This window comes from Ascaphus truei, unplaced genomic scaffold (assembly GCF_040206685.1).
Source record: "Ascaphus truei isolate aAscTru1 unplaced genomic scaffold, aAscTru1.hap1 HAP1_SCAFFOLD_929, whole genome shotgun sequence".
NCBI lineage: Eukaryota > Metazoa > Chordata > Amphibia > Anura > Ascaphidae > Ascaphus > Ascaphus truei.
Window position 1 is genome coordinate 90969 of NW_027457268.1, and position 11521 is coordinate 102489.

The 11521-nt window shown below is 47.8% G+C and overlaps 1 long non-coding RNA gene across 1 annotated transcript; it reads left to right on the forward strand.

Moving 5' to 3' along the window:
- The first annotated feature begins 3913 nt into the window (after positions 1-3913).
- On the forward strand, positions 3914-11406 carry LOC142486520 (uncharacterized). Its single transcript, XR_012799011.1, has 3 exons — positions 3914-4045; positions 10002-10406; positions 11298-11406. It is a non-coding gene; the product is annotated as an uncharacterized LOC142486520 (long non-coding RNA).
- The last annotated feature ends 115 nt before the right edge of the window (positions 11407-11521 follow it).

The window sequence follows — 11521 nt, forward strand, 5'->3', positions numbered from 1 at the left end:
CTTCTGTGCGAGTGTCTCTGCTTCTGTGCGAGTGTCTCTGCTTCTGTGCGAGTGTCTCTGCTTCTGTGCGAGTGTCTCTGCTTCTGTGCGAGTGTCTCTGCTTCTGTGCGAGTGTCTCTGCTTCTGTGCGAGTGTCTCTGCTTCTGTGCGAGTGTCTCTGCTTCTGTGCGAGTGTCTCTGCTTCTGTGCGAGTGTCTCTGCTTCTGTGTGAGTGTCTCTGCTTCTTTGCGAGTGTCTCTCTGCTTCTGTGCGAGTGTCTCTGCTTCTGTGCGAGTGTCTCTGCTTCTGTGCGAGTGTCTCTGCTTCTGTGCGAGTGTCTCTGCTTCTGTGCGAGTGTTTCTGCTTCTGTGCGAGTGTCTCTGCTTCTGTGCGAGTGTCTCTGCTTCTGTGCGAGTGTCTCTGCTTCTGTGCGAGTGTCTCTGCTTCTGTGCGAGTGTCTCTGCTTCTGTGCGAGTGTCTCTGCTTCTGTGCGAGTGTCTCTGCTTCTGTGCGAGTGTCTCTGCTTCTGTGCGAGTGTCTCTGCTTCTGTGCGAGTGTCTCTGCTTCTGTGCGAGTGTCTCTGCTTCTGTGCGAGTGTCTCTGCTTCTGTGCGAGTGTCTCTCTGCTTCTGTGCGAGTGTCTCTGCTTCTGTGCGAGTGTCTCTGCTTCTGTGCGAGTGTCTCTGCTTCTGTGCGAGTGTCTCTGCTTCTGTGCGAGTGTCTCTCTGCTTCTGTGTGAGTGTCTTTGCTTCTGTGCGAGTGTCTCTGCTTCTGTGCGAGTGTCTCTCTGCTTCTGTGCGAGTGTCTCTCTGCTTCTGTGCGAGTGTCTCTGCTTCTGTGCGAGTGTCTCTGCTTCTGTGCGAGTGTCTCTGCTTCTGTGCGAGTGTCTCTGCTTCTGTGCGAGTGTCTCTCTGCTTCTGTGCGAGTGTCTCTCTGTTTCTGTGCGAGTGTCTCTCTGTTTCTGTGCGAGTGTCTCTCTGCTTCTGTGCGAGTGTCTCTCTGCTTCTGTGCGAGTGTCTCTCTGCTTCTGTGCGAGTGTCTCTGCTTCTGTGCGAGTGTCTCTGCTTCTGTGCGAGTGTCTCTCTGCTTCTGTGCGAGTGTCTCTGCTTCTGTGCGAGTGTCTCTGCTTCTGTGCGAGTGTCTCTGCTTCTGTGCGAGTGTCTCTGCTTCTGTGCGAGTGTCTCTGCTTCTGTGCGAGTGTCTCTGCTTCTGTGCGAGTGTCTCTGCTTCTGTGCGAGTGTCTCTGCTTCTGTGCGAGTGTCTCTGCTTCTGTGCGAGTGTCTCTCTGCTTCTGTGCGAGTGTCTCTGCTTCTGTGCGAGTGTCTCTGCTTCTGTGCGAGTGTCTCTGCTTCTGTGCGAGTGTCTCTGCTTCTGTGTGAGTGTTTCTGCTTCTGCTTTTACAGAACTGCTCTGCGGGAAATGACTGTGAAAACCACAGGGAGATGCAGAGAGAAGAGCGATGGTACAGAGTGATATTGAGCACCTTTACTCTACAAAACCTAAATTTCCACTTAACCCCTCCGCTCACAATACAGTGGTGTGAAAAAGAAAGTACACCCTCTTTGAATTCCATGGTTTTACGTATCAGGACATAATAACAATCATCTGTTCCTTAGCAGGTCTTAAAATTAGGTAAATACAACCTCAGATGAACAACAACACATGACATATTACACCGTGTCATGATTTATTTAACACAAATAAAGCCAAAATGGAAAAGCCATGTGTTAAAAACTAAGTACACCCTTACTGCTTCCATAGGAATTAAGATGCCAAGTAGCAGACAGGTGCTGCTAATCAAATGCCCTTGATTAATTGCTCATCAGCAAGTGTGACCACCTCAATAAAAGCCGAAATTTTAGCAGTTTGCTGGTCTGGAGCATTCAGGTGTGTTAACACAATGCCAAGGAGGAAAGACATCAGCAATGATCTTAGAGAAGCAATTGTTGCTGCTCATCAATCTGGGAAGGGTTAAAGGCCATTTCCAAACATGCCTCCGCTCATGGACGGGGATAGCTCCACCCTACGCGTTTCGTGACGTGCTACTTCACTCCATCAGGGGTAATGCCCCTGCCCCCACACCGTCTGGAGGAGGAAAAGTTTAACGCCATTGACGTGGACAGGACTGATTTTCACATCCATATTTATATAGGGGACTGGAATTGTACTGTTCTTTTTGCGCCTGGGATTTGATTTGTGTGTTTAAGTTTTGGAAGACTTGTCTGTCTTGTCCCCAAGGCTGCCATTTCTTCAGTCACGGACGGATATATCGCACTCCATTGATTGGGATTATTTGGGAGTCTTTTCAACTTAATGATTTAAGAGTTTGCTTCAAAATAAAAAATGTTGTGGTGTGTGATTAAGATCAAACCCACAATTAGTACCATCTATAGTATGGGAATTCTTTATTTGGGGTTGGTTCCGTCCTTCACCGATCAGGTGTATTAAATTAGGAGTACATTAGGTTCTCTAACAGGTATATTTTGGCAAAGTGCTTTGTGTATGTAATTAGTCCTTTTGCTCCTAAGTGGGACTGATCCCCAAACCAATTAGTTTAGGTCACTATCATTAGGTCACTTTTCTCCTATGTGGGACTGACCCTTTAACCCATTAAACACACCCCTGTCATTAGGTCACTTTGTCCTGACCCTTTAACCCATTAAACCCGTCCCTGCATTAGGTCACTTTTCTCCTATGTGGGACTGACCCTTTAACCCATTAAACCCGTCCCTGTCATTAGGTCACTTTAATCCTACATCGGACTGACCCTTTAACCCATTAAACCCGTCCCTGTCATTAGGTCACTTTGCTCCTATGTGGGACTGACCCTTTAACCCATTAAACACGCCCCTGTCATTAGGTCACTTTGCTCCTATGTGGGACTGACCCTTTAACCCATTAAACACGCCCCTGTCATTAGGTCACTTTTCTCCTATGTGGGACTGACCCTTTAACCCATTACACACGTCCCTGTCATTAGGTCACTTTTCTCCTATGTGGGACAGACCCTTTAACCCATTAAACACGCCCCTGTCATTAGGTCACTTTGTCCTGACCCTTTAACCCATTAAACCCGTCCCTGCATTAGATCATTTGAATCCTACGTGAGACCAGGGTTGCCACCTCACCGGGTTTCGGGAACTTGCCTCAGGGCTACGGGTTTCCATCCAATCTCCGGGTGGCGGCGGTGTGCGGCACGGCTGCGGCGGCGTCTCCGGCAACCTTCCTTAGCCTGCTGCAATTTCCCCCTCCAACTGCAGTAGCCATGGCAACGCGGCACCGTGTAGCCTCATGATGTCATGTAGCGTCCGGTCGCCATGGCAACGCGGCGTCATTTGACGACGCGCAGCCATCTTCACTGCAGCTGGAGAGAGAAATTGTGGCAGGTTGCCGGGAGACGCCGCCGCCGCCGCCGCACCAAGTAAGGGATTTCCCCCCCCCCCCCCCTCCGGCTTGGCCTTCACTAGAAGGTGGTATCCCTGTGTGGGACTGACCCTTTAACCCATTAAACACATCACTGTCACAGTCTCACGCGCCAGCGCTACCCCGGATAAATCGGGACGTAGGGTCACCTGACCTTTAAGCCAGGACGTAAATAATGCCGTTTTCTTAGGAGTGGAGTACAAATGCTGCAGAGGTTACTGCGTCCCAGTGATCTGGGAATGGGCTATGACCGATCCATAGAAAATGAACCATGTCGGCCATCTTTTAAGGGGGCCCTGAAAACTTGAATTTTCTTTCAGCTTGGGGTGATGCTGCTTTTACCTCCGATCCTTCGCTGTGATATCGGATGTGTCACAACAGGATGTGGCTTTTAATGTTCCGGCCCCTGACTGTTATGGCGTCATTTTTATAAATGGACAACAGGCAAAGTGCGGGGGCCGTGGGGCGGGGAGGGGGGAGGGAGAGATGGACACTTTGTATGTATATTTTTATTTACATAGCTCCGTTCTTGTACACAGCGCTTTACAGCAGTAACGCACGGGACATAGAGGGAATAAGCGCTGTTGACGTTAAAAGACATTAGGAAAAGGAGTCCCTGTCCCGAAGAGCTTACAATCTAAGTGGTAAGTACGTACAGAGACAGTAGGAGGGTGTTCTGGTCAGTGCGCCTGCAAGGGGTCATGGAAAAGGCTCATGAGATGCGTACCCTCTCTTTATTTCCCGAGGTGCCTTAGTATGTAGGGCGACCAGATGTCCCGGGTTAGCTGGGACAGTCCCGGTTTTTCGGACTCTGTCCTGACTTTTTGGGGTGCTGTCCCGGTTTTTCAAATCCCGTTGGCCGCACATGAGCAGCCGGCAAGTGCCGATTGTACATGCGTGACATTTGTCCCGTTTTTTTTTCCGTGACAAATATGGTCACCCTGCTGTGTATGGAGATACTAGGGGAGCCCCGAGTCCACCGCCCCTGTATAGGTTAGAGAATAATCAGCCGGAAAGAACCAGGCTAGGGTCAGACAACACAGAGGGACGCAAATCTTCGACGTAGCAATAGTTTATGTCTGCAGAACACAATAATTACGTACAGAGCCCCCCGGAGGGAGAGATGGGCGAGCCTGTCCAACCCCGTCTCTCAGAATTCCGCGGATCGGAGAGGGGCTTTCAATTTAGTGGTGATGTCTCCAGGTGTGTGTTAGTGCGTGTGTGTACATATATATCACACACACACATAAATGAGCGGTGGCCTAGAAGAACAGTGGTTGTGGGTTCTAGTGCTGTTGGCTCTGACACCATTCCCAGTCATTAGGTCGATGCTCTAGGCTTATTATGAACTCTCTATATAGTTGGTATGGAAATCCTTTTAGGAAGTGTGGGACGGGACTCATTTAAATATAGTTGGCATAGTCATTAGTATATCTCCCAGGGTACCTCAGGTGTGCTCCTTCTTCAGCACAGGCATGTCTCCCTAATTTGAAATATCTATGAATTAACTGTATAACCCTGTTCTTTTAATGTAACCATGTATTTTTTATAACTCTGTGCCCAGGACATACTTGAAAACGAGACGTAACTCTCAGTGTATTACTTCCTGGTAAAACATTTATATATAAATGTGAGCACATTCACATGTCTTAGACAGGTCTGCACCCCTGCCTTTCAATCATTATCACCTCGCATACAGTGCTCCCACTGCAGCAAGGGATTCTGGGAAATGACATGCAAATGAGCACACAATGTGTCACCTTTTGCCTGGAATATCCATTCACATGGAGCCCATTTAAGCTGATGCATCGCCGTTCACACAGCTTTTAAACACAGCATGGGACTAGCAAAGCAAGTCAAACCACTCACAGACATGTTTCAACCTTGATGGGTATCATCAGTGTGAGGTTGGTTTATACTTGCTCTGAGGTGATAATGGTGAAAGGCAGGGTTGCAGACCTGTCTAAGGCACGTTCTATAGTGCCGGGCGCGTGCTACCTCGTGCGCGTGCTACCTCGTGCGCGCGCACGGATTTTTCGTTGGCTGGCATCAGTCAGCCTTTCTATAGAAGGGCCGCGCGCGCACGGCAGGGAGCGGGGCGCCGTCAGACAGCGGCGAAGATGAGGAAATTCATCTTTTGCGCCGCTACCGGCGCTGAATGTGTGTGTGTGTGTGGATGTGTGTGGATGTGTGTGGATGTGTGTGGATGTGTGGATGTGTGTGTGGATGTGTGTGGATGTGTGGATGTGTGTGTGGATGTGTGTGGATGTGTGGATGTGTGTGTGGATGTGTGTGGATGTGTGTGGATGTGTGTGGATGGATGTGTGGATGGATGTGTGGATGTGTGTGTGGATGTGTGGATGTGTGGATGTGTGTGTGGATGTGTGTGTGGATGTGTGGATGTGTGTGTGGATGTGTGGATGTGTGTGTGGATGTGTGGATGTGTGTGTGGATGTGTGGATGTGTGTGTGGATGTGTGTGTGGATGTGTGTGTGGATGTGTGTGTGGATGTGTGGATGTGTGGATGTGTGTGTGGATGTGTGTGTGGATGTGTGTGTGGATGTGTGGATGTGTGGATGTGTGGATGTGTGTGTGGATGTGTGGATGTGTGTGTGGATGTGTGGATGTGTGTGTGGATGTGTGGATGTGTGGATGTGTGGATGTGTGTGTGGATGTGTGTGTGGATGTGTGGATGTGTGTGTGGATGTGTGGATGTGTGTGTGGATGTGTGTGTGGATGTGTGTGTGGATGTGTGTGTGGATGTGTGTGTGGATGTGTGTGTGGATGTGTGTGTGGATGTGTGTGTGGATGTGTGGATGTGTGTGTGGATGTGTGTGTGGATGTGTGTGTGGATGTGTGGATGTGTGGATGTGCGGATGTGTGGATGTGCGGATGTGTGGATGTGTGTGTGGATGTGTGGATGTGTGGATGTGTGGATGTGTGTGTGGATGTGTGTGTGGATGTGTGGATGTGTGTGTGGATGTGTGTGTGGATGTGTGGATGTGTGTGTGGATGTGTGTGTGGATGTGTGGATGTGTGGATGTGTGTGTGGATGTGTGTGTGGATGTGTGGATGTGTGTGTGGATGTGTGTGTGGATGTGTGGATGTGTGTGTGTGGATGTGTGTGTGGATGTGTGGATGTGTGGATGTGTGTGTGGATGTGTGTGTGGATGTGTGTGTGGTTGTGTGGATGTGTGTGTGGATGTGTGTGTGGATGTGTGGATGTGTGTGTGGATGTGTGTGTGGATGTGTGTGTGGATGTGTGTGTGGATGTGTGGATGTGTGGATGTGTGTGTGGATGTGTGTGTGGATGTGTGGATGTGTGTGTGGATGTGTGGATGTGTGTGTGGATGTGTGTGTGGATGTGTGGATGTGTGTGTGGATGTGTGGATGTGTGTGTGGATGTGTGGATGTGTGTGTGGATGTGTGGATGTGTGTGTGGATGTGTGTGTGGATGTGTGGATGTGTGTGTGGATGTGTGGATGTGTGGATGTGTGTGTGGATGTGTGGATGTGTGTGTGGATGTGTGGATGTGTGGATGTGTGTGTGGATGTGTGGATGTGTGTGTGGATGTGTGGATGTGTGTGTGGATGTGTGGATGTGTGTGTGGATGTGTGTGTGGATGTGTGGATGTGTGTGTGGATGTGTGGATGTGTGTGTGGATGTGTGGATGTGTGTGTGGATGTGTGGATGTGTGTGTGGATGTGTGGATGTGTGTGTGGATGTGTGGATGTGTGGATGTGTGTGTGGATGTGTGGATGTGTGTGTGGATGTGTGGATGTGTGTGTGGATGTGTGGATGTGTGGATGTGTGTGTGGATGTGTGTGTGGATGTGTGGATGTGTGGATGTGTGTGTGGATGTGTGTGTGGATGTGTGTGTGGATGTGTGTGTGGATGTGTGTGTGGATGTGTGTGTGGATGTGTGTGTGGATGTGTGTGTGGATGTGTGTGTGGATGTGTGTGTGGATGTGTGTGGATGTGTGTGTGGATGTGTGGATGTATGTGTGGATGTGTGGATGTATGTGTGGATGTGTGGATGTATGTGTGGATGTGTGGATGGATGTGTGGATGTGTGGATGGATGTGTGGATGTGTGGATGGATGTGTGGATGTGTGGATGGATGTGTGGATGTGTGGATGTGTGGATGTGTGGATGGATGTGTGGATGTGTGGATGTGTGGATGTGTGGATGTGTGGATGTGTGGATGTGTGGATGTGTGGGTGGATGTGTGGGTGGATGTGTGTGTGGATGTGTGTGTGGATGTGTGTGTGGATGTGTGTGTGTGTGGATGTGTGTGTGGGGGGGGGGGTTGGGGGGGTAAATAACTGCACAAAAAAAAATTATTAAACTTTTTTTTTTATTTAAAAAAAATCTTACTTAAGACTTAATTTCACTCACACAACATATACACACGCATATACACACACACACACACACATATACACACGCATATACACGCATATACACACACGCTGTGACAAACGCCCCTCTTTTGTAGTGCTGACGTCTGTCTGGGTTCTTCCCGACACAGTCTTCTAGGGTTATTTAATACAAAAACAGGATCATGCAAAGTATTAAGCTGCTTAACTCAGGCTTCTGCCTGCTTTATTTTCATCCAAGTAAGGTACTGCAGCTTTAACATGTGTAGGTTAGAGGTACTCAGATACTTTCATTCAGCAGTTCACTCATTTCATTGTTACAGTATTTCCCACACTGTTATTTCAAGTAAAAAGAAACCAAATTATATAAACAAAATCCTATCCCTTTCAGGGATCTAACTACACATAGAATCAGTCTCTCTAACAGCTGCTGGCCAACTAACCTGGTTCCCCAGCTTAAAACAATGCTCTCTCATTTAGGGTCACTTAGATACAGCACAGTCTTTTAGCAACAGCAGTAAACATTTGTTTGGTCTTATCTGTTCGTGGTGGGAACTCGGTCCCGTGTCCAGGCAAATCCTCTGGTACTGTGATACTTGGAGGGGCCGTCAACCCCGATACTGGATGCAGGGGAGCAGCGATACCCCCAGCCTCCAGGCTCCAAGGAGAGAGAGAGAGAAATGCAAAACCTCTCTGCTCTAAATACCTGTGCATGTGATTAGAAGAGCAGGTGAGGGAGAACTAGAGCCATGGTAATCTGTGGTCTGGATTTTCCATCCAGCTGCCTGAGTTAATGGGAAGCTGTGGAACGGATCATTTGTAACTATTCCTGCACTTTCTGCTCTAAAATGGGGCAGAAAGCTGCCTAACATCTTTGGACTATGTCACAACGCATATACACACGCATATACACACATATACACACGCATATACACACACACACACATACACACATATACACACGCATATACACACACATATACCCACGCATAAACACACGCATATACACACGCATATACACACGCATATACACACACACACATACACATATACACACGCATATACATATACACACACACATACACACCCATACATACACGCATATACACACGCATATACACACACACACATACACACATATACACACGCATATACACACCCATACATACACGCATATACACACCCATACATACACGCATATACACACACACATATACACACACACATACACACATATACTCACGCATATACACACGCATATACACACACACATATACACCCATACATACACACGCATATACACACCCATACAAACACGCATATACACACACATATACACACCCATACATACACATACACACATATACACACCCATACATACATACACACACACACGCATATACACACCCATACATACACGCATATACACACACATATACACACACATATACACACCCATACATACACATACACACACATACACACCCATACATACACACATACATATACACACACATATACACACCCATACATACACATACACACATATATACGCATATACACACGCATATACACACCCATACATACACGCATATACACACACATATACACACATATACACACACATACACGCATATACACACCCATACATACACGCATATACACACACATATACACACACATATACACACACATATACACACACATACACGCATATACACACGCATATACACACCCATACATACACGCATATACACACATATACACACACATATACACACCCATATACACGCCCATATACACGCCCATACATACACGCATATACACACACATATACACCCATACATACACGCATATACACACACATACACACATATACACGCACATACACACATATACACGCACATACACACATATACACATATACACGCATATACACTTACCTGCAGCTCCCGGCACTATATACAGGAAAAGCATGCGGCAGGTGCACGCGCATTTGCATAGGAACGTGCGGCCGCACGCCCGCATCCTGTATATAACAGCCCTAAGACATGTGAATGTGCTCACAAGTGATCTTCTTTATTGGCTATATGCTCACGGTGGAGGTTTGGAGGTTTTCTCACCCCCCCCATAACTTAAACTGTATGGTATATATATATATATCACATATTAGGGATACATTACATGTGCCTATATCTGACATTTGTGTTGTTTTTCCCAGGCCTGCAATGATACAGACCTCTTCACACAAAATAAAACTCCATAAAACAGAAAAGGAAACGAGGAAACAGCTGATAGTCTGTGAAGCGCTATGTACATTTATGGCGCTATATAAATAAAGACATACAATACAAAACAATCTGCCCGCAATATTCTATCCAATCCCCCCCCCCCCCCCTGGTTTGGAGCGCACTGTCTCTTTAAGGTTTTGCAGCCTTAGTGATGGTAACTATGGAGGGGGCGTGTCCCTGGAGAAGCAGGAAGTACCCCGGATCCAGGAAGTGCTGCATGCTGCAGAGCTGCAGCTGGGGCATTTAATCCTTCTGTTAGGGGGTGGGGAGGGGGGTATCAGAGATGGAGAGGAGGGGGATCAACAGAGGGTGGAGCTCCGGCTCGGACCGGGAAGGTGAGACGGGACAGGGTTTGGGGGAATTAACCTTGTAGATTGGGTGAAGGTTGTGATACCTTTTAGTGGACCAACCAACAGTTCGTCGTAGATGAAGTTATAGGGTACAGAGGTTTCGCAACCTCCGAGGTCTTCAACTGTATGGCGACAGATGATGTCACCTATAGGTATTCATATGGCGACAGATGATGTCACCTGCAGGTATATACTGTATGGCGTAAGTAGCTTAGAGGTACGAGCGCTGTCTTTGAACCCCAATGCCAGCTGTCCTTGGTGACAGTTGACGTCACTTAGAGATATCGCAGGCGTTATTATCCCCGTTAACCAACCAAATGAATGGACCAAATAACACATGCGTTAACTATTGTTTTCCATGGCGCTACTGTTAACTAACACGCCGGCGCTAACCGTGCTGTAACGTCTGATAAATCTGTATAAGTATTTGTAGGGTAACAGGTGTCACCTATGGGTATCAAGTGTGTGACAGATGATGTCACCTATAGGTACCCCTAGTGTTACAGATGATGTCCCTATAGGTATCCGTATGGTGACAGGTGATGGCGTCTTTTAATAGGATTTCTTACACTCCCCCAGAGAGACGAGGGGTCTGTGCATTAAAAGCTACAACAGGCTGAAGGAGGCGTGTCATTGTAAGAGTGCTGCCTTTGAAGTGGGTGAACCCAGTTGGAATCCCAGTGGCAGCAGTCTTAGATTGCAAGCTCTGCGGGGCAGGGAGTCCTGGTGCCTGCACAGTTCTATGTACAGCGCTACATACAGTGTGAGCGATATACGGGAAGTACATGGTTATTAGGAGTGACACTATAGTGAGGGATATATTGTAGTTTGCAGAGCTGATATACACTGCCACTTCTATACTGTGCTTTACTGCAGATGAGGAAGAGGAAGATGAGGAGGAGGAGGAGAGCCGCGCTCTCCCGGGCACCCGGGCAGAGAAACGGTCTCACTGGAGGAACTTGGCAGGATTTTGGTACGTGTTTTGTTGCTGTGTGACTGTCTCGTGCTGGCTGCTGCGGTCTCACCACAGGCTGCTGTCTCCAGAACTCTCTCTCTTTATCGCTGCGGGGGTTAATCATTAAACTAACGATCAGGGAACT